The following is a 24,347-nucleotide window of genomic DNA, read 5'->3' on the forward strand; positions in this document are numbered from 1 at the left end:
CCAAAACACCCACCGCAAAGCAAATCCCTAAAAAAAACATAAAATAAGTCATTATTCCTGCCCGGACACTACCCGAGGCCTGCGGCTCGAAAAGCCGCCATTGTTCTCAACTACAGGAACTAACCGCAAGCCCCCAATAATTCTACCCCATCTATGCCATTATGCTTAACCCCCCCCCCCTCCCCCCCCGAGGCGGGGGTATTTGGTTATGCATATTCGTGCATAAATTTATATACCCCATATACATACATACTATAGTACCAGTAATATACATTATATACGGACTATCTTATAAGCAGGTGCTAAACCCATACATGTACACGGCCATTAAACCCTTAAACACACTCCTACCAAACCACCCGGCATGAATGTTCTAGGACCATACCGCACAACACCCAATACAACTCCACTCAAGCGCATAACAAGACCCCATTTTAATGAATGCTCACAGGACATGCTCCAACAACAACTCTCCACCACATATCTCATGCAGTTCGTATCAGACGGATTTATTAATCGTACTCCTCACGTGAAATCAGCAACCCGTTGCACATAATGTCCGGTATGACTAGCTTCAGGCCCATACGTTCCCCCTAAACCCCTCGCCCTCCTCACATTTTTGCGCCTCTGGTTCCTCGGTCAGGGCCATCCATTGGGTTCACTCACCCCTCCTTGCCCTTCAAAGTGGCATCTGTGAGTACTTTCACCTTCTCAATGCGTAATCGCGGCATGTTCCAGCTTTTTGGCGCCTCTGGTTCCTCTTATTTTTTCCGGGGTTACCTCACAGGTGGCTATTCCCAGTGATCTCGGGGGTCCCACAATCTAAGCCTGGACACACCTGCCTCACGGCCTATCCTATATTTCAAGGGTCCCTCGATGAGACGGTTGGCGTATATGGGGAATCATCCTGACACTGATGCACTTTGACCACATTCAGTTAATGTTACCTCCACCCTCCGGGTTAAATGGGGCTATTGGATGAATGCTCGTTGGACATAGCACAAAACAACAAATCATTAAGCGCAACCCCTGCGCTTCACAAACTAAACCAGTAAACTTTCGCTAACCACCATGTAGCATAAACCTTCATCGCCCAATCCCAGCAAACTACCTCTAAAACTCCATTAATCATCCCTTCCATGACATCATCGGAACGATGTACATATACACACAAACACATACAAAATAACTTAAACTTATTAGAGAAACTCCAGTACTAAAAATAGTAAACACAAGCAATAATTTCATATACTTCACTCTCACTCACCACTCAACTATCAGCTAACCACACCCCCGTCCACATAGCTTAACACAAAGCATGGCACTGAAGTTGCCAAGATGGCATAAAACATGGCATGTAACATAGGCCTAGTTATCGCCGCAGGAATAATCCAAACCCACTGATCATTCTCAGGGGCAATGATCCTAATAATTTCCCATGGACTAACTTCCTCCATACTATTCTGCCTAGCCAACACAAACTATGAACGTACGCACAGCCAAATTCTACTACTCACACGAGGCCTACAACCTCTCCTACCACTCATAGCTACCTGATGATTGCTGGCCAATCTAACAAACATAGCCTTACCCCCAACAACAAACCTCATAGCAGAGCTAACCATTATAATCACCTTATTCAACTGATCTGCCTTCACGATCATCCTAACAGGAATCGCAACCCTACTAACCGCCTCCTACACCTTATTCATACTACTAATGACCCAACGAGGCTCAATCCCCTCCCACATCAAGCTGTGGCATATCATTAAGGAGGGGGAAGTCCCTCTTTGGCTAGCTTAAAAGGCTAGTGCTGTTGCATAGCTTCTTAATGGTTAGGATGATGATAGAAGGGACGATCAGGCCTCGAAATGTGGGAGTGGGGTTGATTCTACTACAATGGGTATGTAGCTGTGATTAGCCCCGCAAATTTCTGAGCATTGTCCGTAAAAAATCCCAGGCCGGGTGGTAATGAATGAAGTTTGGTTTAGTCGGCCTGGGATTGCGTCTGTTTTAACTCCGAGCGTTGGGACTGCTCAGGAGTGGAGTACGTCTCCTGCAGTAATGATCACGCGGATGGGGGATTCTATTGGGATAACTACGCGGTGGTCAACTTCTAGCAGTCGGAAGTGGCCGTTGGGTAAGTCTGGGGTGGGCACTATGTAGGAGTCGAATGATAGGTCTTTGAAGTCTGTGTATTCGTAGCTTCAGTATCATTGGTGGCCGATGGCTTTTAGGGTGAGGTCTGGTTCATCGATTTTGTCCATTATGTAGAGGATTTGTAGGGATGGGAGGGCGAGGAGTACCAGGACGATAGCAGGTAGGATTGTCCAGATCAGCTCTACTCCTTGGGCGTCTACAGCATTGGACGAGAGTTTTTCTGTTAGTATGTGGGCTAAAAGGTAGAGAACTAGGCTGCAGATAGCTAGGGCAACGATTAGGGCGTGGTCGTGGAATTCAACGAGTTCTTCTATGATGGGTGATGAGGCGTCTTGGAATCCTAGTTGGGAGTGGTTGGCCACATGAGATGTACAGGATTTTTACCTGTGATTTAGTCTTGACAAGGCTATGTAATTGGTTTACTAACGTCTCATAAGAAAGAAGCATGAGCGGTGAATGCAGTTGGCTTGAAACCAGCATGTGAGGGTTCGATTCCTTCCTTTCTTGTACTTGGACGAAGGCCGGTTCCTCGAAAGTATGGTATGGGGGAGGGCAGCCGTGGATTCATTCAACGTTTGTGGTAGTTAGTTCTGGTTGTAGGACTTTTCGTTTGGCCGAAAAGGCTTCTCAGATGATGAATATTAGTATGATTACGGCTACTATTGAGATTAGGGAGCCGATGGAGGAAATGGTGTTTCATAGTGTGTAGGCGTCGGGATAGTCCGAGTATCGTCGGGGTATTCCTGCTAGGCCTAGGAAGTGCTGGGGGAAGAACGTTAGGTTTACTCCTGTAAATATTACCCCGAAGTGGGCTTTTGCTCATGTTTGGTGTAGGGTAAACCCAGTGAGTAGTGGGAATCAGTGAGTAAATCCTGCTAGAATGGCAAAGACGGCGCCCATGGATAGGACGTAGTGGAAGTGGGCAACTACGTAGTACGTGTCGTGCAGGGCGATGTCTAGGGAAGAGTTTGCAAGAACGATTCCTGTTAATCCTCCGATGGTAAATAGGAAGATAAATCCTAGAGCTCATAGTATTGGGGGGGTCTCATTTGATTGTTCCTCCGTGCAGGGTGGCTAGTCAGCTAAATACTTTGATTCCGGTAGGGATGGCAATGATTATAGTGGCTGATGTAAAGTAGGCTCGGGTATCAACGTCTATTCCTACTGTAAACATGTGGTGAGCTCAGACGATGAATCCTAGGAAGCCGATGGATAGTATGGCTCAGACTATTCCCATGTAGCCGAAGGGCTCCTTTTTGCCTGAGTAGTACGTGACTACGTGTGAGATGATTCCAAACCCCGGTAGGATCAGAATATAGACTTCTGGGTGTCCGAAGAATCAGAATAGGTGTTGGTACAGGATTGGGTCTCCTCCTCCAGCGGGGTCGAAGAATGTGGTGTTTAGGTTTCGATCAGTTAGTAATATTGTAATACCGGCGGCGAGTACGGGGAGTGATAGAAGGAGTAGGATGGCGGTAATTAGTACGGATCAGACAAATAGTGGGGTTTGGTATTGTGAGAGTGCGGGGGGTTTTATGTTGATGGCTGTGGTGATAAAGTTGATGGCCCCAAGGATGGAGGAGATACCGGCTAAGTGGAGTGAGAAGATAGCCAGGTCTACTGAAGCTCCGGCGTGGGCAAGGTTACCTGCTAGGGGAGGGTAGACAGTTCAGCCTGTGCCGGCGCCAGCTTCTACAGTGGATGAGGCTAGTAGGAGGAGGAATGATGGGGGGAGGAGTCAAAAGCTTATGTTGTTTATTCGCGGGAATGCTATGTCGGGGGCACCGATTATGAGGGGGACTAATCAGTTGCCGAATCCTCCGATCATGATGGGTATGACTATAAAGAAGATTATTACAAAGGCGTGAGCGGTAACGATTACATTGTAAATTTGGTCGTCGCCTAGGAGAGTTCCTGGTTGTCCTAGTTCTGCGCGGATTAATAGGCTGAGTGCGGTGCCGACTATTCCTGCTCATGCCCCGAAGATGAGGTACAGGGTGCCAATATCCTTATGGTTAGTGGAAAATAGTCATCGGTTGATGAAGGTGACGGGTAAGATGGCTGAGTGTTGAAGCGTTAGGCTGTAGTCCTTTTTACAGAGGTTTAATTCCTCTTCTTATCGGCTCTGTAGTGAAATTCATGTTGAGTTGCAAGCTCATCGATGCGCACTAGGGTGCGTCAGGGTCTTTGTAGGCAGAAGCCAATTGGTTTAGGCATTTAGCTGTTAACTAGAGTTTTGTGGGATCGAAGCCCATCTGTCTAGGGAGGCTTTAGCTTAATTAAAGCGTCTGACTTGCATTCAGAAGATACAGGTTAATATTCTGTAAGTCTTAATGTGCAGAAACTAAGAGGGTTTAACTCTTATTTAAGGCTTTGAAGGCCTTCGGTTTGGGGTGTTATCCTAAGTTTCTAGACAATGGCATGTATTATTGGGGACAGGGGAAGTAAGAGGATTGATAGTGAGGCAAGGACCGCAGTAGGTGTGCTTGGGGCTTTGCTAGTGTATCATTGTTTTATGTGGTTAGAGGAGTTGGGGGGAAGGGTAATTGTTGAGTGGTATGCGAGGCGTAGGTAGAAGAAGAGGCTGAGCAGTGATAGCATGGCAATTGCCATGGCTGCTGGTGTTATTTCCTGTTTAGTTAGTTCTTGGATGATAAGTCACTTTGGTATAAAGCCTGTTAATGGGGGGAGGCCTGCTAGGGATAAAAGTACTAGTATTAGGGTGGCGTTTAGCACTGGGGTTTTTGTTCATGAGGTTGTGATCATGGATAGGTTAAGGGCTTTGATTTTGTTAAGGGCTAGGAATACGGCTGATGTTATGATTGTGTATAGGTAGAAGGTAAGTAAGGCCAATTTGGGGCTGTAAACTAGGATGATGGCGATTCAGCCTAAGTGGGAGATGGACGAGAAGGCTAGGATTTTGCGTGTTTGTGTTTGGTTCAGTCCTATTCAGCCTCCTAGTGCTGTTGAGGCTAGGGCCATGGCGGTGAGTAGAGCTGGGTCGAGGGATTTGGATGTTAGTAGGAGCAGGGTTAGTGGGGGGAATTTTATGAGGGTCGAGAGTAGCAGGGCTGTTATTAGTGGCGATCCTTGTAGTACTTCTGGGAATCAGAAGTGAAATGGCACTAGGCCCAGTTTAATAGCGATTGCTGCTGTCAGTAGTAGACAGGAGGTTGGGTGGTTTATTTGTGTGATGTCTCATTGGCCGGTGACTCAGGCATTGGTTATGCTAGAGAATAGAACCAGGGCGGAAGCAGCTGCTTGGGTTAGGAAGTATTTCGTTGCGGCTTCTACTGCTCGTGGGTGGTGGGATTTGGCAATTAGGGGAATGATGGCTAGTGCGTTGATCTCCAGTCCTGTCCAGGCCAGAACTCAGTGGTTGCTGGAAATTGTGATGGTGGTGCCCAAGATGAGGCTGAAGGTTATGATTGGGGTCGCGTAAGGGTTCATTAGTAGAGGAGGGGGTTAAACCATCATTTTCGGGGTATGGGCCCGATAGCTTGATTAGCTGACTCTACTAGAAAATAATATAAGGGAAGTATGGAGAATTTTGATTTCTCTTGTGTGGGTTCAATTCCTACTTTTCTAAGGTCAACAGGAAATGAGAGGGCTGTTATACCTCTATGTTCACTTTATCATAGTGACCCTTTGTAGTTCAGGCACATTTCCTTATGTAAGGAGGTAGGCCTGCATAGCAGATAGGTATGCTGATGTGTCAGAGGCACAGAGCTAGTGTGAGGGGTAGGAAGTTTTTTCATAGTAGGTGCATTAGTTGGTCATATCGGAATCGTGGGTATGAAGCTCGGACCCATAAGAAACCAGAAGATAGTAGGAGGACTTTTGTGGCTAGGATGACGGGGAATAGTTCTGTGGGTGGCCCTAGGGCGCTTGGGTTTAGGAATATGATGGCTGTAAGTGTATTTATTAGCATAATGTTCGCATATTCAGCTAGGAAGAATAAGGCGAAGGGTCCTGCGGCGTATTCAACGTTAAACCCTGAGACTAGCTCAGATTCACCCTCTGTGAGGTCAAAAGGAGCTCGGTTTGTCTCTGCTAGGGTGGATACGTATCATATTATTGCTAGGGGTCATGAGGAGAAAATGAAGTATAGAGGCTCCTGTGCGATGGCAAAGGAGCTGAGTGTGTAGCTTCCGCTTAGTATGATTATTGATAGCAGGATTATGGCCAGTGTCACTTCGTATGAAATGGTCTGTGCTACTGCCCGTAGGGCTCCGATTAGTGCGTATTTTGAGTTCGAGGCTCAGCCTGATCATAGGACTGAGTAGACGGCTAGGCTTGACATGGCTATTAGGAAGAGAACTCCGAGGTTTAGATCTGCTAGGGGAAATGGGAGTGGTAGTGGTGCTCAAGTGGTGAGGGCTAGGACAAGGGCTAGTATTGGTATCAGAATGAATAGAAGTGGGGAAGAGGTAGAGGGTCGGATGGGCTCTTTGGTAAATAGTTTCAGTCCGTCCGCAAATGGTTGAAGTAGGCCAAAAGGCCCGACAACGTTAGGGCCTTTGCGGGATTGTATGTAGCTTAGGATTTTCCGTTCTACTAGGGTTAGGAAGGCTACGGCAATCAGGATTGGGATGATGTATAGGAGGGATATAACGAGGCAGCTTAGTGTTGTTATTTGAATCATGGGTGAAGCTAGGGAGAGGATTTGAACCTCTGGGGAAAGGGCTTAAGCCTTCTGCACTTGCCGGGCTCTGCCACTCTAGCTGGTCCTTTTCTAGGATTGAAAGTGGTGGGGGAAGGCCCTCTTCACGGTTTAGTTGGTTTCACTGCTTAGAGGGGGGGGGGCGTGCTTGTGGTATTGGCCCCACTTTCCCGGTCCTTTCGTACTGGGGAGAGTGTGTCATAGATAGAAACCGACCTGGATTGCTCCGGTCTGAACTCAGATCACGTAGGACTGTTAATCGTTGAACAAACGAACCCTTAATAGCGGCTGCACCATTAGGATGTCCTGATCCAACATCGAGGTCGTAAACCCCCCTGTCGATATGGGCTCTTGAGGGGGATTGCGCTGTTATCCCTGGGGTAGCTTGGTCCATTAATCAATTATATTGGGTCTGGTCACTGTTAGCACTTTGAGGGGTAGCTCTAGGTAAAGAGGTATGGTCTTGTTTTTGGAGGATTTGTTCTCCTCCAAGGTCGCCCCAACCGAAAAATATCGACCAGGCTCTGCGATGGTAGTGGCCCCAGTGGGGTTGATTGAGGATTCGCGGTGGTCGTTGATTTTTAAGTTCCACAGGGTCTTCTCGTCTTATGTTCACATCCCCGCTTTTGCACGGGGAGATCAATTTCACTGATTATCTGTGAGAGACAGTTAAGACCTCGTTTAGCCATTCATACAAGTCTCGATTTATGGGACAATTGATTGCGCTATCTTTGCACGGTTAGGATACCGCGGCCGTTAAACCTAAGTCACCGGGCAGGCATCACCTTCAATACTTGTTTAATTTGCTGAAGGCTATGTTTTTGGTAAACAGTCGGGCCTTATTAATTTGCCGAGTTCCTTTCACAGATTTTAATCGCTCTTATAGGCGCTCCTGAGTCGGGTTAACAGGGTTAGTTAATACGTGGTCTTGTAGGGGTTTTTGTATCTGTCTAGGTCTGTTAATAATGTTTCTATGTAAGCTTGCGCCGTTAGAGGGGTGTGGCCCTGTACATGAGGGGCCTAGGATGATTCCTAGGATTGTTATGAGGATGGCAGCGGTTTTGGTGATAAGGGGTATGGTTATTGGGGGGGTTTTGGTTGGTGTGATGAAAGAGGTAATGATTATTCCTGCTGTAATGCTGCCTAGGGCGAGTCGGGTTAGGGGGGCGGTGATTAGTGGGTTGTTTTCGTTTATTGATACTATTGGGGGGATTCGGGTTTGTCCAGCTTGGACTAGGATGGTTATGCGGATGCTGTAGGTTGCGGTGAATGCTGTGGCTATAAGGGTTAGGAGTAGGGCTCAAGTATTTAGGTATGATGTGTTTAAGCTTTCGATGATGAGGTCTTTTGAGTAGAATCCGGCTAGGAATGGGGTTCCTATCAGCGCCAGGTTTCCGATGGTTAGGCAGGAAGTAGTGACTGGGAGTATTTTCTGTAGGCCTCCTATCTTTCGGATATCTTGTTCTCCGTTTAGGTTGTGGATGATAGACCCTGAGCATAGGAATAGTATGGCTTTAAAGAAGGCATGGGTTGAGATGTGTAGGAAGGCTAGTTGTGGGAGGTTTAGTCCGATAGTGACTATTATTAGTCCTAGTTGGCTGGATGTTGAGAAAGCAATGATTTTTTTGATGTCATTTTGGGTTAGGGCGCATGTGGCAGCGAATAGGGTTGATAGAGCACCTAGGCATAGGCAGGCAGTTAGGGCTGTCTGGTTGGTGGCTAGCAGGGGGTGCATGCGGATGAGCAGGAAGATTCCGGCTACTACTATGGTACTGGAGTGCAGTAGGGCTGATACTGGGGTGGGGCCTTCTATTGCTGCGGGCAGTCATGGGTGGAGTCCAAATTGGGCGGATTTTCCTGCGGCTGCGAGGATTAATCCTATGAGGGGGAGGATTGGGGTTTGGTGGGGGTGTACGGCTTGTTGGATCTCTCAGGTGTTGAATGTTGAAGCTAGTCATGCTATGCTCAGGATCAGTCCGATGTCTCCGATTCGGTTGTAGATTACGGCTCGTAGGGCGGCGGTGTTGGCATCTGCTCGGCCTTGTCATCAGCCGATGAGAAGGAAGGACATGATTCGTACTCCTTCCCAGCCTACGAATAGGAGGAATATGTTGTTTGCGGTTGTTAGGAGGAGTATGGCGACTAGGAATGTCAGTAGGTAGGTGAAAAATTTTGTTACGTATGGCTCTGAGGCCATGTATCATATGGCGAATTGTAGGATTGATCATGTTACAAATAGGGCGATTGGAAGAAATGTTATTGAGTATTGGTCTATTTTTAGGCTCAGGGGGATTTTAAAGTTTATAATGAATTTTCACTCCCAGTGGCAGGTGACAGATTCTACTCCCGAGTAGATGAATGCGGTTGTAGGGGCTAGGCTAATTAGGAATGCGGTTTTAACAGCGCGGGTGGTGGCTTGTGGGGTGTTTTTAAAGTTTTTAAATAGAAATGGCAGGATGATTGGGGTTAGGAGGATTGTCAGCGTGAGTAGTGTGAGGGAGTTGATTAGTAGTGTGGGGTTCACTACTTTTACTTGGATTTGCACCAAGATGGGTGGTTCCTAAGACCAGTGGATTGCTGTTATCCTTTAAAAGTAAGGGGGCTGAGGTTTTAGGCTCAGATGTAAGAGTTAGCAGCTCTTGTTGGTTAAACCCTCCCCTCGGCAGGTAAGAAGGTTTGAACTTCTATTCTTAGAATCACAGTCTAATGTTTGGTTTAAACTATACTTGCATGAGGGGATTCCGGAGATCAGTTCGGGTTTGAGGATTAGGAGGAATATTGGGATAATGTGGAGTGTTATGAGCAGGTGTTCTCGCGTGGTTGAGTTTTGCATAGATGTGATGTGGGAGGGGATTGAGCCTCGTTGGGTCATTAGTAGTATGAATAAGGTGTAGGAGGCGGTTAGTAGGGTTGCGATTCCTGTTAGGATGATCGTGAAGGCAGATCAGTTGAATAAGGTGATTATAATGGTTAGCTCTGCTATGAGGTTTGTTGTTGGGGGTAAGGCTATGTTTGTTAGATTGGCCAGCAATCATCAGGTAGCTATGAGTGGTAGGAGAGGTTGTAGGCCTCGTGTGAGTAGTAGAATTCGGCTGTGCGTACGTTCATAGTTTGTGTTGGCTAGGCAGAATAGTATGGAGGAAGTTAGTCCATGGGAAATTATTAGGATCATTGCCCCTGAGAATGATCAGTGGGTTTGGATTATTCCTGCGGCGATAACTAGGCCTATGTGGCTAACGGATGAATAAGCGATTAGTGATTTTAGGTCTGTCTGTCGTAGGCAGATTGAGCTAGTCATTAGGGCGCCTCATAGGGCCAGGGTTAGGAAGGGGTAGTGCAGGAGGTTGGACAGTGGGCCCATAAATAGAGTGACTCGTATAATTCCGTATCCTCCTAGCTTTAGTAGTAGGGCGGCGAGGAGTATTGAGCCTGCGATGGGTGCTTCTACGTGGGCTTTTGGCAGTCAGAGGTGTAGGCCGTATAGTGGGGCTTTTACTATGAATGCTATGAGCAGTGCTAGACCTGATAGTATTCCTGTCCATGAGGTGGATAGGGTTGGGTGGGTTAGTTGTAGGGTTGGCAGGTGCAGGGTGCCAATTTTCACGTATAGGTGTATGATTGTGATTAGCAGGGGTAGAGAGCTTACTGGCGTGTAGAATAGCAGGTAGATGCCAGCGCTTAGGCGTTCTGGTTGGTTCCCCCATCGGGTGATTAAGATTAGGGTGGGAATGAGGGTTGCTTCAAATGAGATGTAAAATAGTGCTAGTTCTGTGGTGGAAAAGGCTAGTAGGATGAATGGCTGGACTGCGACTAAGGTTGAGATAAAGATTCGTTTGCGTTGTAGGGGTTCTTGTTGCAGGTGGTTTTGGCTTGCTATGATTATGAGTGGGAGTAGTCAGCAGGATAGTACTAGGAGGGGGGATGAGATTTGGTCAATTCCTGTTCAGTTGGATAAAAATTTGTAGGGGTAGTAGGTTGGGATTAATCACTGTAGGCTTAGGGCAGCGATTAGGAGGCTGTATAAGGTGGTGTTAGTCCATAGAAATTTTGGTGGAGACAGCAGGGCTGTTGGAAGAAGTATGATTGTGGGTAGGATGATTTTTAGCATTGCAGGAGGTTTAGGTTGTGTAGATGGTCGGAGCCATGTGTGCGGGTGGAGGCTACTAGGATGGCCAGGCCTGTGCCCGCCTCACACGCTGAGAAGGTTAGCATGAGAATTGGTACCATGGTGAATGAGGAGACTTGGTTTTCGATGGATCATATTGATAGGCCTACGAATATCGATAATATTATGCTTTCAAGGCATAGTAGGGCGGATACTAGGTGGGTTCGGTGGAAGGCTAGTCCTAGTCCGCTGAAAATGAAGGCTGAGTAGAAGCTTAAATGTAGGGGCGACATAAGAAAGTTACAGGGTTGGCTGTAATCTGCTGGGTCGAAACCAGCTATCTTTTTGGTTAGACTAACTTTCTGTTATTCTGCTCATTCTAGGCCCCCTTGAATTCACTCGTAGGCCAGTCCGAGTGTTAGGAGAAGGAGGATCACTACAGTTCAGGTGAGGGTCATTAGGGGGGATTGGAGTTGGACGGCTCATGGCAGGGGGAGTAGGAGGGCGATTTCTAGGTCGAATAGGACGAACAGGATGGCTACTGAGGAAGAATCGGACTGAGAATGGTAATCGAGCAGATCCAAGTGGGTCGAATCCACATTCGTACGGTCAGAGTTTCTCTGAGTCGGGGTTTATTTGGGCGAGTCAGAAGTTTAATGCGGTTAGGGCGGCGCTTAGGATTGATGATAGGGCGAATATGAACATGAGTGCGTTCATTGCTCTCCTCTGGGTTTATACCAGATTCTAGAGATTGGAAGTCAATTGTAATTAATATACTAGAAGAGCAAGATCCTCATCAGTAGATGGTTATGTAGAGGAATAGTCAGATGACGTCTACGAAGTGTCAGTATCAGGCTGCTGCCTCGAATCCGAAGTGGTGGTCTGATGTAAAGTGGAACTTGATCAGTCGGAAGAGGCAGACGGTCAGGAAGGAGGATCCGATGATTACGTGGAGTCCGTGGAATCCAGTGGCAACGAAGAAGGTAGATCCGTAGACGCTATCGGCGATTGAGAATGGGGCTTCGTGGTATTCTATTGCTTGTAGGGCTGTGAAGTAGAATCCCAGGAGGATCGTTAGGGTTAGGGCGTGGATGGCGTGTTTTCGGTTTCCTTCTGTGATGCTGTGATGGGCTCACGTTACGGTAACGCCTGAGGCTAGTAGGATGGCTGTGTTTAGTAGGGGGACTTCTATCGGGTTGAGTGGTTTAATTCCTGTTGGGGGTCATTGGCCTCCTAGTTCTGGGGTTGGGGCCAGGCTCGAGTGGAAGAACGCTCAGAAGAACCCTAAGAAGAAGAATGCTTCGGATGTGATGAAAAGGATTATGCCGTATCGTAGGCCTTTTTGGACTGTGGGAGTGTGATGGCCTTGGAAGGTGCTTTCTCGTACAATGTCTCGTCATCATTGGAGTATTACTAGGAGTATTGAGATGAGGCCTAGGGTTAGTAGTATGGATGAGTTGTAGTGGAATCACATGATTAATCCTGAGGTTGTGAGTAGGGCGGCGGCTGCCCCGAAGATTGGTCAAGGGCTTGGGTCAACTATGTGGTATGAGTGTGCTTGGTGTGCCATTAGATGTTTTCTTGTAAGTATAGGCTTAGAAGGAGCACGAAGACGTAGGCCTGGATTATGGCTACTGCTACTTCTAGGATGGTTAGGAGTAGTAGGATGATTATTGTTAGGATGGATACTGCAGGAAGGGTGGGTATTAATGCAATGGAGGCTGTAGAGACGAGTTGGATGAGTAAGTGTCCTGCTGTAAGGTTGGCTGTAAGGCGGACTCCGAGGGCTAGGGGGCGGATTAGTAGGCTGGTTGTTTCGATCAGGATTAGTGTGGGGATTAGGGGTGTAGGGGTACCTTCGGGTAATAGGTGGGCTAAAGAGGCTGATGGTTGGTTTCGTAGGCCTGTTAGTAGTGTGGCGAGCCATAGTGGGAAGGCTAGGGCTATGTTCATAGATAGTTGGGTGGTTGGGGTGAATGTATATGGAAGGAGGCCTAGAAGGTTGATTGTAAGAAGTATGATTATTAGGGATGTAAATATTATGGCTCATTTGTGGCCATTTTTGTTGAGTGGGACTATTAGTTGTTTTGTGATTAGGTGAAGGAGTCATGTTTGGATAGTAGAAAGGCGGTTGTTGATTCATCGGTTGTTTGGGGACGGGAATAGTAGGGCTGGGAAGAGTAGGGATAGTAGGATTAAGGGGATGCCAAATAGATTGGGGCTGGAAAATTGGTCACAGTAGCTTAGGTTCATGGTCAGGATCATGGTGTGGGTTTGGTAGTGAGGGAGGTCTTATTTGATGGGGGGTTGGTTGTGGTGAAGGCTAGTAGTTTTGGTTGGATGAGGAGTACTAGGTTTAATCAGGTTATAATTATGATTGAAAATCATGGTGCGGGGTTAAGCTGTGGCATATCATTAAGGAGGGGGAAGTCCCTCTTTGGCTAGCTTAAAAGGCTAGTGCTGTTGCATAGCTTCTTAATGATTAGGATGATGATAGAAGGGACGATCAGGCCTCGAAATGTGGGAGTGGGGTTGATTCTACTACAATGGGTATGTAGCTGTGATTAGCCCCGCAAATTTCTGAGCATTGTCCGTAAAATTCCCAGGCCGGGTGGTAATGAATGAAGTTTGGTTTAGTCGGCCTGGGATTGCGTCTGTTTTAACTCCGAGCGTTGGGACTGCTCAGGAGTGGAGTACGTCTCCTGCAGTAATGATCACGCGGATGGGGGATTCTATTGGGATAACTACGCGGTGGTCAACTTCTAGCAGTCGGAAGTGGCCGTTGGGTAAGTCTGGGGTGGGCACTATGTAGGAGTCGAAGGATAGGTCTTTGAAGTCTGTGTATTCGTAGCTTCAGTATCATTGGTGGCCGATGGCTTTTAGGGTGAGGTCTGGTTCATCGATTTCGTCCATTATGTAGAGGATTTGTAGGGATGGGAGGGCGAGGAGTACCAGGACGATAGCAGGTAGGATTGTCCAGATCAGCTCTACTTCTTGGGCGTCTACAGCATTGGACGAGAGTTTTTCTGTTAGTATGTGGGCTAAAAGGTAGAGAACTAGGCTGCAGATAGCTAGGGCAACGATTAGGGCGTGGTCGTGGAATTCAACGAGTTCTTCTATGATGGGTGATGAGGCGTCTTGGAATCCTAGTTGGGAGTGGTTGGCCACATGAGATGTACAGGATTTTTACCTGTGATTTAGTCTTGACAAGGCTATGTAATTGGTTTACTAACGTCTCATAAGAAAGAAGCATGAGCGGTTAACCTCCTGGGAGACCCAGAAAACTTCACCCCAGCAAACCCACTAGTAACCCCACCACACATCAAGCCAGAATGATACTTCCTATTCGCCTACGCCATCCTACGTTCAATCCCAAATAAACTAGGAGGCGTATTAGCACTGGCCGCCTCCGTACTGATCCTATTCCTAATCCCATTCCTGCACAAATCAAAACAACGAGCAATAACATTCCGACCACTCTCCCAGCTCCTATTCTGAGTACTAGTCGCCGACCTCCTCGTCCTAACATGAGTAGGAAGCCAACCCGTCGAACACCCATTCATCATCATCGGCCAACTCGCTTCAATCGCCTACTTCACTATCCTCCTATTTCTCCTCCCCGCCGCAAGCGCCCTAGAAAACAAAATACTCAACTGCTAAATACTCTAATAGTTTATAAAAACATTGGTCTTGTAAACCAAAGATTGAAGACTTACCACTTCTTAGAGTACCCCAAACTCAGAAAAAAAGGACTCAAACCTTTATCTCCAGCTCCCAAAGCTGGCATTTTCAATAAACTATTCTCTGACCCTAACCCCTAAACCGCCCGAATAGCACCCCGCGACAACCCCCGCACAAGCTCCAATACAACAAACAAAGTCAACAACAGCCCCCAACCCGCCACTAAAAACATCCCTGCCCCATGTGAATAAAACATGGAAACTCCACTAAAATCCGACCGAACAACAAACACCCCAACATTATTCACAGTAGAAACCCCGAACTTCCAAGCCCCCATAAACCCCCCAAACACCAACCCCCCAAAAACAATTGCCACAAACGCTACTGCACATCCAATCACCTGTCAATCCCCCCAAGCCCCAGGGAAAGGCTCCGCTGCTAAAGCTACTGAATAAACAAACACCACCAGCATACCCCCCAAATACACCATAAACAGCACTAAAGCCACGAACGAAACCCCAAGGCCCAGCAACCACCCGCACCCCGCCACAGACGCTAACACCAAACCAACAACCCCATAATACGGCGAAGGATTCGACGCCACACCCAAAACACCCACCGCAAAGCAAATCCCTAAAAAAAACATAAAATAAGTCATTATTCCTGCCCGGACACTACCCGAGGCCTGCGGCTCGAAAAGCCGCCATTGTTCTCAACTACAGGAACTAACCGCAAGCCCCCAATAATTCTACCCCATCTATGCCATTATGCTTAACCCCCCCCCCCTCCCCCCCCGAGGCGGGGGTATTTGGTTATGCATATTCGTGCATAAATTTATATACCCCATATACATACATACTATAGTACCAGTAATATACATTATATACGGACTATCTTATAAGCAGGTGCTAAACCCATACATGTACACGGCCATTAAACCCTTAAACACACTCCTACCAAACCACCCGGCATGAATGTTCTAGGACCATACCGCACAACACCCAATACAACTCCACTCAAGCGCATAACAAGACCCCATTTTAATGAATGCTCACAGGACATGCTCCAACAACAACTCTCCACCACATATCTCATGCAGTTCGTATCAGACGGATTTATTAATCGTACTCCTCACGTGAAATCAGCAACCCGTTGCACATAATGTCCGGTATGACTAGCTTCAGGCCCATACGTTCCCCCTAAACCCCTCGCCCTCCTCACATTTTTGCGCCTCTGGTTCCTCGGTCAGGGCCATCCATTGGGTTCACTCACCCCTCCTTGCCCTTCAAAGTGGCATCTGTGAGTACTTTCACCTTCTCAATGCGTAATCGCGGCATGTTCCAGCTTTTTGGCGCCTCTGGTTCCTCTTATTTTTTCCGGGGTTACCTCACAGGTGGCTATTCCCAGTGATCTCGGGGGTCCCACAATCTAAGCCTGGACACACCTGCCTCACGGCCTATCCTATATTTCAAGGGTCCCTCGATGAGACGGTTGGCGTATATGGGGAATCATCCTGACACTGATGCACTTTGACCACATTCAGTTAATGTTACCTCCACCCTCCGGGTTAAATGGGGCTATTGGATGAATGCTCGTTGGACATAGCACAAAACAACAAATCATTAAGCGCAACCCCTGCGCTTCACAAACTAAACCAGTAAACTTTCGCTAACCACCATGTAGCATAAACCTTCATCGCCCAATCCCAGCAAACTACCTCTAAAACTCCATTAATCATCCCTTCCATGACATCATCGGAACGATGTACATATACACACAAACACATACAAAATAACTTAAACTTATTAGAGAAACTCCAGTACTAAAAATAGTAAACACAAGCAATAATTTCATATACTTCACTCTCACTCACCACTCAACTATCAGCTAACCACACCCCCGTCCACATAGCTTAACACAAAGCATGGCACTGAAGTTGCCAAGATGGCATAAAACATGCCTGCGGACAAAAGACTTAGTCCTAACCTTACGGTTGGTTTTTGCTAAATATATACATGCAAGTATCCGCGCCCCAGTGTAAACGCCCTCGACCACCTACCCCCATACAGGCCTTGAGGAGCGGGTATCAGGCACACCCAAGTAGTAGCCCAAGACGCCTCGCTAAGCCACGCCCCCACGGGTATTCAGCAGTAATTAACATTAAGCAATGAGTGCAAACTTGACTTAGTTATAGCAACAGCCTAACTTCAAGGGTTGGTAAATCTTGTGCCAGCCACCGCGGTCATACAAGAAACCCAAATCAACCGTCCTATTGACACGGCGTAAAGAGTGGTAAAATGCCTATCCTAGCTAACTAAGATCAAAATGCAACTGAGCTGTCATAAGCCCAAGATGCACCTAAACACACCATTAAGATGATCTTAGGAACTAACGACTGATTTAAACCCACGAAAGCCAGGGCCCAAACTGGGATTAGATACCCCACTATGCCTGGCCCTAAATCTTGATACTTACTTTACCGAAGTATCCGCCAGAGAACTACGAGCACAAACGCTTAAAACTCTAAGGACTTGGCGGTGCCCCAAACCCACCTAGAGGAGCCTGTTCTACAATCGATAATCCCCGATTAACCCAACCACCCCTTGCCAACACAGCCTACATACCGCCGTCGCCAGCCCACCTCGAATGAGAGCACAACAGTGGACACAATAGCACCCCGCTAATAAGACAGGTCAAGGTATAGCCTATGGAGTGGAAGAAATGGGCTACATTCCCTATTCATAGGGCACACGGAAAGAAGCGTGAAACCACTTCTGGAAGGCGGATTTAGCAGTAAAGTGGGACAATAGAGCCTACTTTAAGCCGGCCCTGGGGCACGTACATACCGCCCGTCACCCTCCTCAAAAGCCACATCCCACATAACTAATACCATAAATACGCTGAAGATGAGGTAAGTCGTAACAAGGTAAGTGTACCGGAAGGTGTACTTAGAATATCAAGACGTAGCTATAACACCAAAGCACTCAGCTTACACCTGAAAGATATCTACTAGACCGGATCGTCTTGAAGCCCCCCCTCTAGCTCAACCACACAAATAGTACACCAAAACTAAAGAATTTACTAAACTAATTAAACTAAAGCATTTTACAGTCTTAGTATAGGCGATAGAAAAGACACTTAGACGCGATAGAGACCCCAGTACCGTAAGGGAAAGATGAAATAGCAGTGAAACAATCAAAGCGACAGACAGCAAAGATCAACCCTTGTACCTTTTGCATCATGGTTTAGCGAGAACAACCAAGCAAAGTGAACTAAAGTTTGCCCCCCCGAAACCCAAGCGAGCTACTTTCAAGCAGTTAAAGAGAGCGAACCCGTCTCTGTTGCAAAAGAGTGGGATGACTTGTCAGTAGAGGTGAAAAGCCAACCGAGCTGGGTGATAGCTGGTTACCTGTGAAACGAATCTAAGTTCCCCCTTAATCCTCCCTACCGGACATCCTGAACCCTAATGAGATGATTAAGAGCTATTTAATGGAGGGACAGCTCCATTAAAAAAGGACACAACCTCGACTAGCGGATAATTCTTACTACTGATCCTACCGTGGGCCCTAAAGCAGCCATCAAAAAAGAGTGCGTCAAAGCTCCACCACCTAAAAATACCAAAATAAGATGATTCCCTTATCACAAACAGGTCAACCTATGAATATAGGAGAATTAATGCTAAAATAAGTAACTCAGGGCCACACCCCTCTAACGGCGCAAGCTTACATAGAAACATTATTAACAGACCTAGACAGATACAAAAACCCCTACAAGACCACGTATTAACTAACCCTGTTAACCCGACTCAGGAGCGCCTATAAGAGCGATTAAAATCTGTGAAAGGAACTCGGCAAATTAATAAGGCCCGACTGTTTACCAAAAACATAGCCTTCAGCAAATTAAACAAGTATTGAAGGTGATGCCTGCCCGGTGACTTAGGTTTAACGGCCGCGGTATCCTAACCGTGCAAAGGTAGCGCAATCAATTGTCCCATAAATCGAGACTTGTATGAATGGCTAAACGAGGTCTTAACTGTCTCTCACAGATAATCAGTGAAATTGATCTCCCCGTGCAAAAGCGGGGATGTGAACATAAGACGAGAAGACCCTGTGGAACTTAAAAATCAACGACCACCGCGAATCCTCAATCAACCCCACTGGGGCCACTACCATCGCAGAGCCTGGTCGATATTTTTCGGTTGGGGCGACCTTGGAGGAGAACAAATCCTCCAAAAACAAGACCATACCTCTTTACCTAGAGCTACCCCTCAAAGTGCTAACAGTGACCAGACCCAATATAATTGATTAATGGACCAAGCTACCCCAGGGATAACAGCGCAATCCCCCTCAAGAGCCCATATCGACAGGGGGGTTTACGACCTCGATGTTGGATCAGGACATCCTAATGGTGCAGCCGCTATTAAGGGTTCGTTTGTTCAACGATTAACAGTCCTACGTGATCTGAGTTCAGACCGGAGCAATCCAGGTCGGTTTCTATCTATGACACACTCTCCCCAGTACGAAAGGACCGGGAAAGTGGGGCCAATACCACAAGCACGCCCCCCCCCTCTAAGCAGTGAAACCAACTAAACCGTGAAGAGGGCCTTCCCCCACCACTTTCAATCCTAGAAAAGGACCAGCTAGAGTGGCAGAGCCCGGCAAGTGCAGAAGGCTTAAGCCCTTTCCCCAGAGGTTCAAATCCTCTCCCTAGCTTCACCCATGATTCAAATAACAACACTAAGCTGCCTCGTTATATCCCTCCTATACATCATCCCAATCCTGATTGCCGTAGCCTTCCTAACCCTAGTAGAACGGAAAATCCTAAGCTACATACAATCCCGCAAAGGCCCTAACGTTGTCGGGCCTTTTGGCCTACTTCAACCATTTGCGGACGGACTGAAACTATTTACCAAAGAGCCCATCCGACCCTCTACCTCTTCCCCACTTCTATTCATTCTGATACCAATACTAGCCCTTGTCCTAGCCCTCACCACTTGAGCACCACTACCACTCCCATTTCCCCTAGCAGATCTAAACCTCGGAGTTCTCTTCCTAATAGCCATGTCAAGCCTAGCCGTCTACTCAGTCCTATGATCAGGCTGAGCCTCGAACTCAAAATACGCACTAATCGGAGCCCTACGGGCAGTAGCACAGACCATTTCATACGAAGTGACACTGGCCATAATCCTGCTATCAATAATCATACTAAGCGGAAGCTACACACTCAGCTCCTTTGCCATCGCACAGGAGCCTCTATACTTCATTTTCTCCTCATGACCCCTAGCAATAATATGATACGTATCCACCCTAGCAGAGACAAACCGAGCTCCTTTTGATCTCACAGAGGGTGAATCTGAGCTAGTCTCAGGGTTTAACGTTGAATACGCCGCAGGACCCTTCGCCTTATTCTTCCTAGCTGAATATGCGAACATTATGCTAATAAATACACTTACAGCCATCATATTCCTAAACCCAAGCGCCCTAGGGCCACCCACAGAACTATTCCCCGTCATCCTAGCCACAAAAGTCCTCCTACTATCTTCTGGTTTCTTATGGGTCCGAGCTTCATACCCACGATTCCGATATGACCAACTAATGCACCTACTATGAAAAAACTTCCTACCCCTCACACTAGCTCTGTGCCTCTGACACATCAGCATACCTATCTGCTATGCAGGCCTACCTCCTTACATAAGGAAATGTGCCTGAACTACAAAGGGTCACTATGATAAAGTGAACATAGAGGTATAACAGCCCTCTCATTTCCTGTTGACCTTAGAAAAGTAGGAATTGAACCCACACAAGAGAAATCAAAATTCTCCATACTTCCCTTATATTATTTTCTAGTAGAGTCAGCTAATCAAGCTATCGGGCCCATACCCCGAAAATGATGGTTTAACCCCCTCCTCTACTAATGAACCCTTACGCGACCCCAATCATAACCTTCAGCCTCATCTTGGGCACCACAATCACAATTTCCAGCAACCACTGAGTTCTGGCCTGGACAGGACTGGAGATCAACACACTAGCCATCATTCCCCTAATTGCCAAATCCCACCACCCACGAGCAGTAGAAGCCGCAACGAAATACTTCCTAACCCAAGCAGCTGCTTCCGCCCTGGTCCTATTCTCTAGCATAACCAATGCCTGAGTCACCGGCCAATGAGACATCACACAAATAAACCACCCAACCTCCTGTCTACTACTGACAGCAGCAATCGCTATTAAACTGGGCCTAGTGCCATTTCACTTCTGATTCCCAGAAGTACTACAAGGATCGCCACTAATAACAGCCCTGCTACTCTCGACCCTCATAAAATTCCCCCCACTAACCCTGCTCCTACTAACATCCAAATCCCTCGACCCAGCTCTACTCACCGCCATGGCCCTAGCCTCAACAGCACTAGGAGGCTGAATAGGACTGAACCAAACACAAACACGCAAAATCCTAGCCTTCTCGTCCATCTCCCACTTAGGCTGAATCGCCATCATCCTAGTTTACAGCCCCAAATTGGCCTTACTTACCTTCTACCTATACACAATCATAACATCAGCCGTATTCCTAGCCCTTAACAAAATCAAAGCCCTTAACCTATCCATGATCACAACCTCATGAACAAAAACCCCAGTGCTAAACGCCACCCTAATACTAGTACTTTTATCCCTAGCAGGCCTCCCCCCATTAACAGGCTTTATACCAAAGTGACTTATCATCCAAGAACTAACTAAACAGGAAATAACACCAGCAGCCATGGCAATTGCCATGCTATCACTGCTCAGCCTCTTCTTCTACCTACGCCTCGCATACCACTCAACAATTACCCTTCCCCCCAACTCCTCTAACCACATAAAACAATGATACACTAGCAAAGCCCCAAGCACACCTACTGCGGTCCTTGCCTCACTATCAATCCTCTTACTTCCCCTGTCCCCAATAATACATGCCATTGTCTAGAAACTTAGGATAACACCCCAAACCGAAGGCCTTCAAAGCCTTAAATAAGAGTTAAACCCTCTTAGTTTCTGCACATTAAGACTTACAGAACATTAACCTGTATCTTCTGAATGCAAGTCAGACGCTTTAATTAAGCTAAAGCCTCCCTAGACAGATGGGCTTCGATCCCACAAAACTCTAGTTAACAGCTAAATGCCTAAACCAATTGGCTTCTGCCTACAAAGACCCTGACGCACCCTAGTGCGCATCGATGAGCTTGCAACTCAACATGAATTTCACTACAGAGCCGATAAGAAGAGGAATTAAACCTCTGTAAAAAGGACTACAGCCTAACGCTTCAACACTCAGCCATCTTACCCGTCACCTTCATCAACCGATGACTATTTTCCACTAACCATAAGGATATTGGCACCCTGTACCTCATCTTCGGGGCATGAGCAGGAATAGTCGGCACCGCACTCAGCCTATTAATCCGCGCAGAACTAGGACAACCAGGAACTCTCCTAGGCGACGACCAAATTTACAATGTAATCGTTACCGCTCACGCCTTTGTAATAATCTTCTTTATAGTCATACCCATCATGATCGGAGGATTCGGCAACTGATTAGTCCCCCTCATAATCGGTGCCCCCGACATAGCATTCCCGCGAATAAACAACATAAGCTTTTGACTCCTCCCCCCATCATTCCTCCTCCTACTAGCCTCATCCACTGTAGAAGCTGGCGCCGGCACAGGCTGAACTGTCTACCCTCCCCTAGCAGGTGACCTTGCCCACGCCGGAGCTTCAGTAGACCTGGCTATCTTCTCACTCCACTTAGCCGGTATCTCCTCCATCCTTGGGGCCATCAACTTTATCACCACAGCCATCAACATAAAACCCCCCGCACTCTCACAATACCAAACCCCACTATTTGTCTGATCCGTACTAATTACCGCCATCCTACTCCTTCTATCACTCCCCGTACTCGCCGCCGGTATTACAATATTACTAACTGATCGAAACCTAAACACCACATTCTTCGACCCCGCTGGAGGAGGAGACCCAATCCTGTACCAACACCTATTCTGATTCTTCGGACACCCAGAAGTCTATATTCTGATCCTACCGGGGTTCGGAATCATCTCACACGTAGTCACGTACTACTCAGGCAAAAAGGAGCCCTTCGGCTACATGGGAATAGTCTGAGCCATACTATCCATCGGCTTCCTAGGATTCATCGTCTGAGCTCACCACATGTTTACAGTAGGAATAGACGTTGATACCCGAGCCTACTTTACATCAGCCACTATAATCATTGCCATCCCTACCGGAATCAAAGTATTTAGCTGACTAGCCACCCTGCACGGAGGAACAATCAAATGAGACCCCCCCCAATACTATGAGCTCTAGGATTTATCTTCCTATTTACCATCGGAGGATTAACAGGAATCGTTCTTGCAAACTCTTCCCTAGACATCGCCCTGCACGACACGTACTACGTAGTTGCCCACTTCCACTACGTCCTATCCATAGGCGCCGTCTTTGCCATTCTAGCAGGATTTACTCACTGATTCCCACTACTCACTGGGTTTACCCTACACCAAACATGAGCAAAAGCCCACTTCGGGGTAATATTTACAGGAGTAAACCTAACGTTCTTCCCCCAGCACTTCCTAGGCCTAGCAGGAATACCCCGACGATACTCGGACTATCCCGACGCCTACACACTATGAAACACCATTTCCTCCATCGGCTCCCTAATCTCAATAGTAGCCGTAATCATACTAATATTCATCATCTGAGAAGCCTTTTCGGCCAAACGAAAAGTCCTACAACCAGAACTAACTACCACAAACGTTGAATGAATCCACGGCTGCCCTCCCCCATACCATACTTTCGAGGAACCGGCCTTCGTCCAAGTACAAGAAAGGAAGGAATCGAACCCTCACATGCTGGTTTCAAGCCAACTGCATTCACCGCTCATGCTTCTTTCTTATGAGACGTTAGTAAACCAATTACATAGCCTTGTCAAGACTAAATCACAGGTAAAAATCCTGTACATCTCATGTGGCCAACCACTCCCAACTAGGATTCCAAGACGCCTCATCAGCCATCATAGAAGAACTCGTTGAATTCCACGACCACGCCCTAATCGTTGCCCTAGCTATCTGCAGCCTAGTTCTCTACCTTTTAGCCCACATACTAACAGAAAAACTCTCGTCCAATGCTGTAGACGCCCAAGAAGTAGAGCTGATCTGGACAATCCTACCTGCTATCGTCCTGGTACTCCTCGCCCTCCCATCCCTACAAATCCTCTACATAATGGACAAAATCGATGAACCAGACCTCACCCTAAAAGCCATCGGCCACCAATGATACTGAAGCTACGAATACACAGACTTCAAAGACCTATCATTCGACTCCTACATAGTGCCCACCCCAGACTTACCCAACGGCCACTTCCGACTGCTAGAAGTTGACCACCGCGTAGTTATCCCAATAGAATCCCCCATCCACGTGATCATTACTGCAGGAGACGTACTCCACTCCTGAGCAGTCCCAACGCTCGGAGTTAAAACAGACGCAATCCCAGGCCGACTAAACCAAACTTCATTCATTACCACCCGGCCTGGGATTTTTTACGGACAATGCTCAGAAATTTGCGGGGCTAATCACAGCTACATACCCATTGTAGTAGAATCAACCCCACTCCCACATTTCGAGGCCTGATCGTCCCTTCTATCATCATCCTAATCATTAAGAAGCTATGCAACAGCACTAGCCTTTTAAGCTAGCCAAAGAG

The 24,347-nt window shown here is 47.2% G+C and overlaps 1 long non-coding RNA gene across 1 annotated transcript; it reads right to left on the minus strand.

The window, feature by feature from the left end:
- Positions 1–2,592: 2,592 nt before the first annotated feature.
- On the minus strand, positions 2,593–22,790 carry LOC308187393. The gene is made up of 2 exons (XR_013944654.1): positions 22,625–22,790; positions 2,593–3,315 (listed from the first exon to the last, which is right to left on the minus strand). It is a non-coding gene; the product is annotated as an uncharacterized lncRNA (long non-coding RNA).
- Between the last annotated feature and the right edge of the window lie 1,557 nt (positions 22,791–24,347).

This window comes from Anser brachyrhynchus, assembly GCF_964034855.1.
Source record: "Anser brachyrhynchus genome assembly, contig: SCAFFOLD_127, whole genome shotgun sequence".
Taxonomy (NCBI): Eukaryota; Metazoa; Chordata; class Aves; order Anseriformes; family Anatidae; genus Anser; species Anser brachyrhynchus.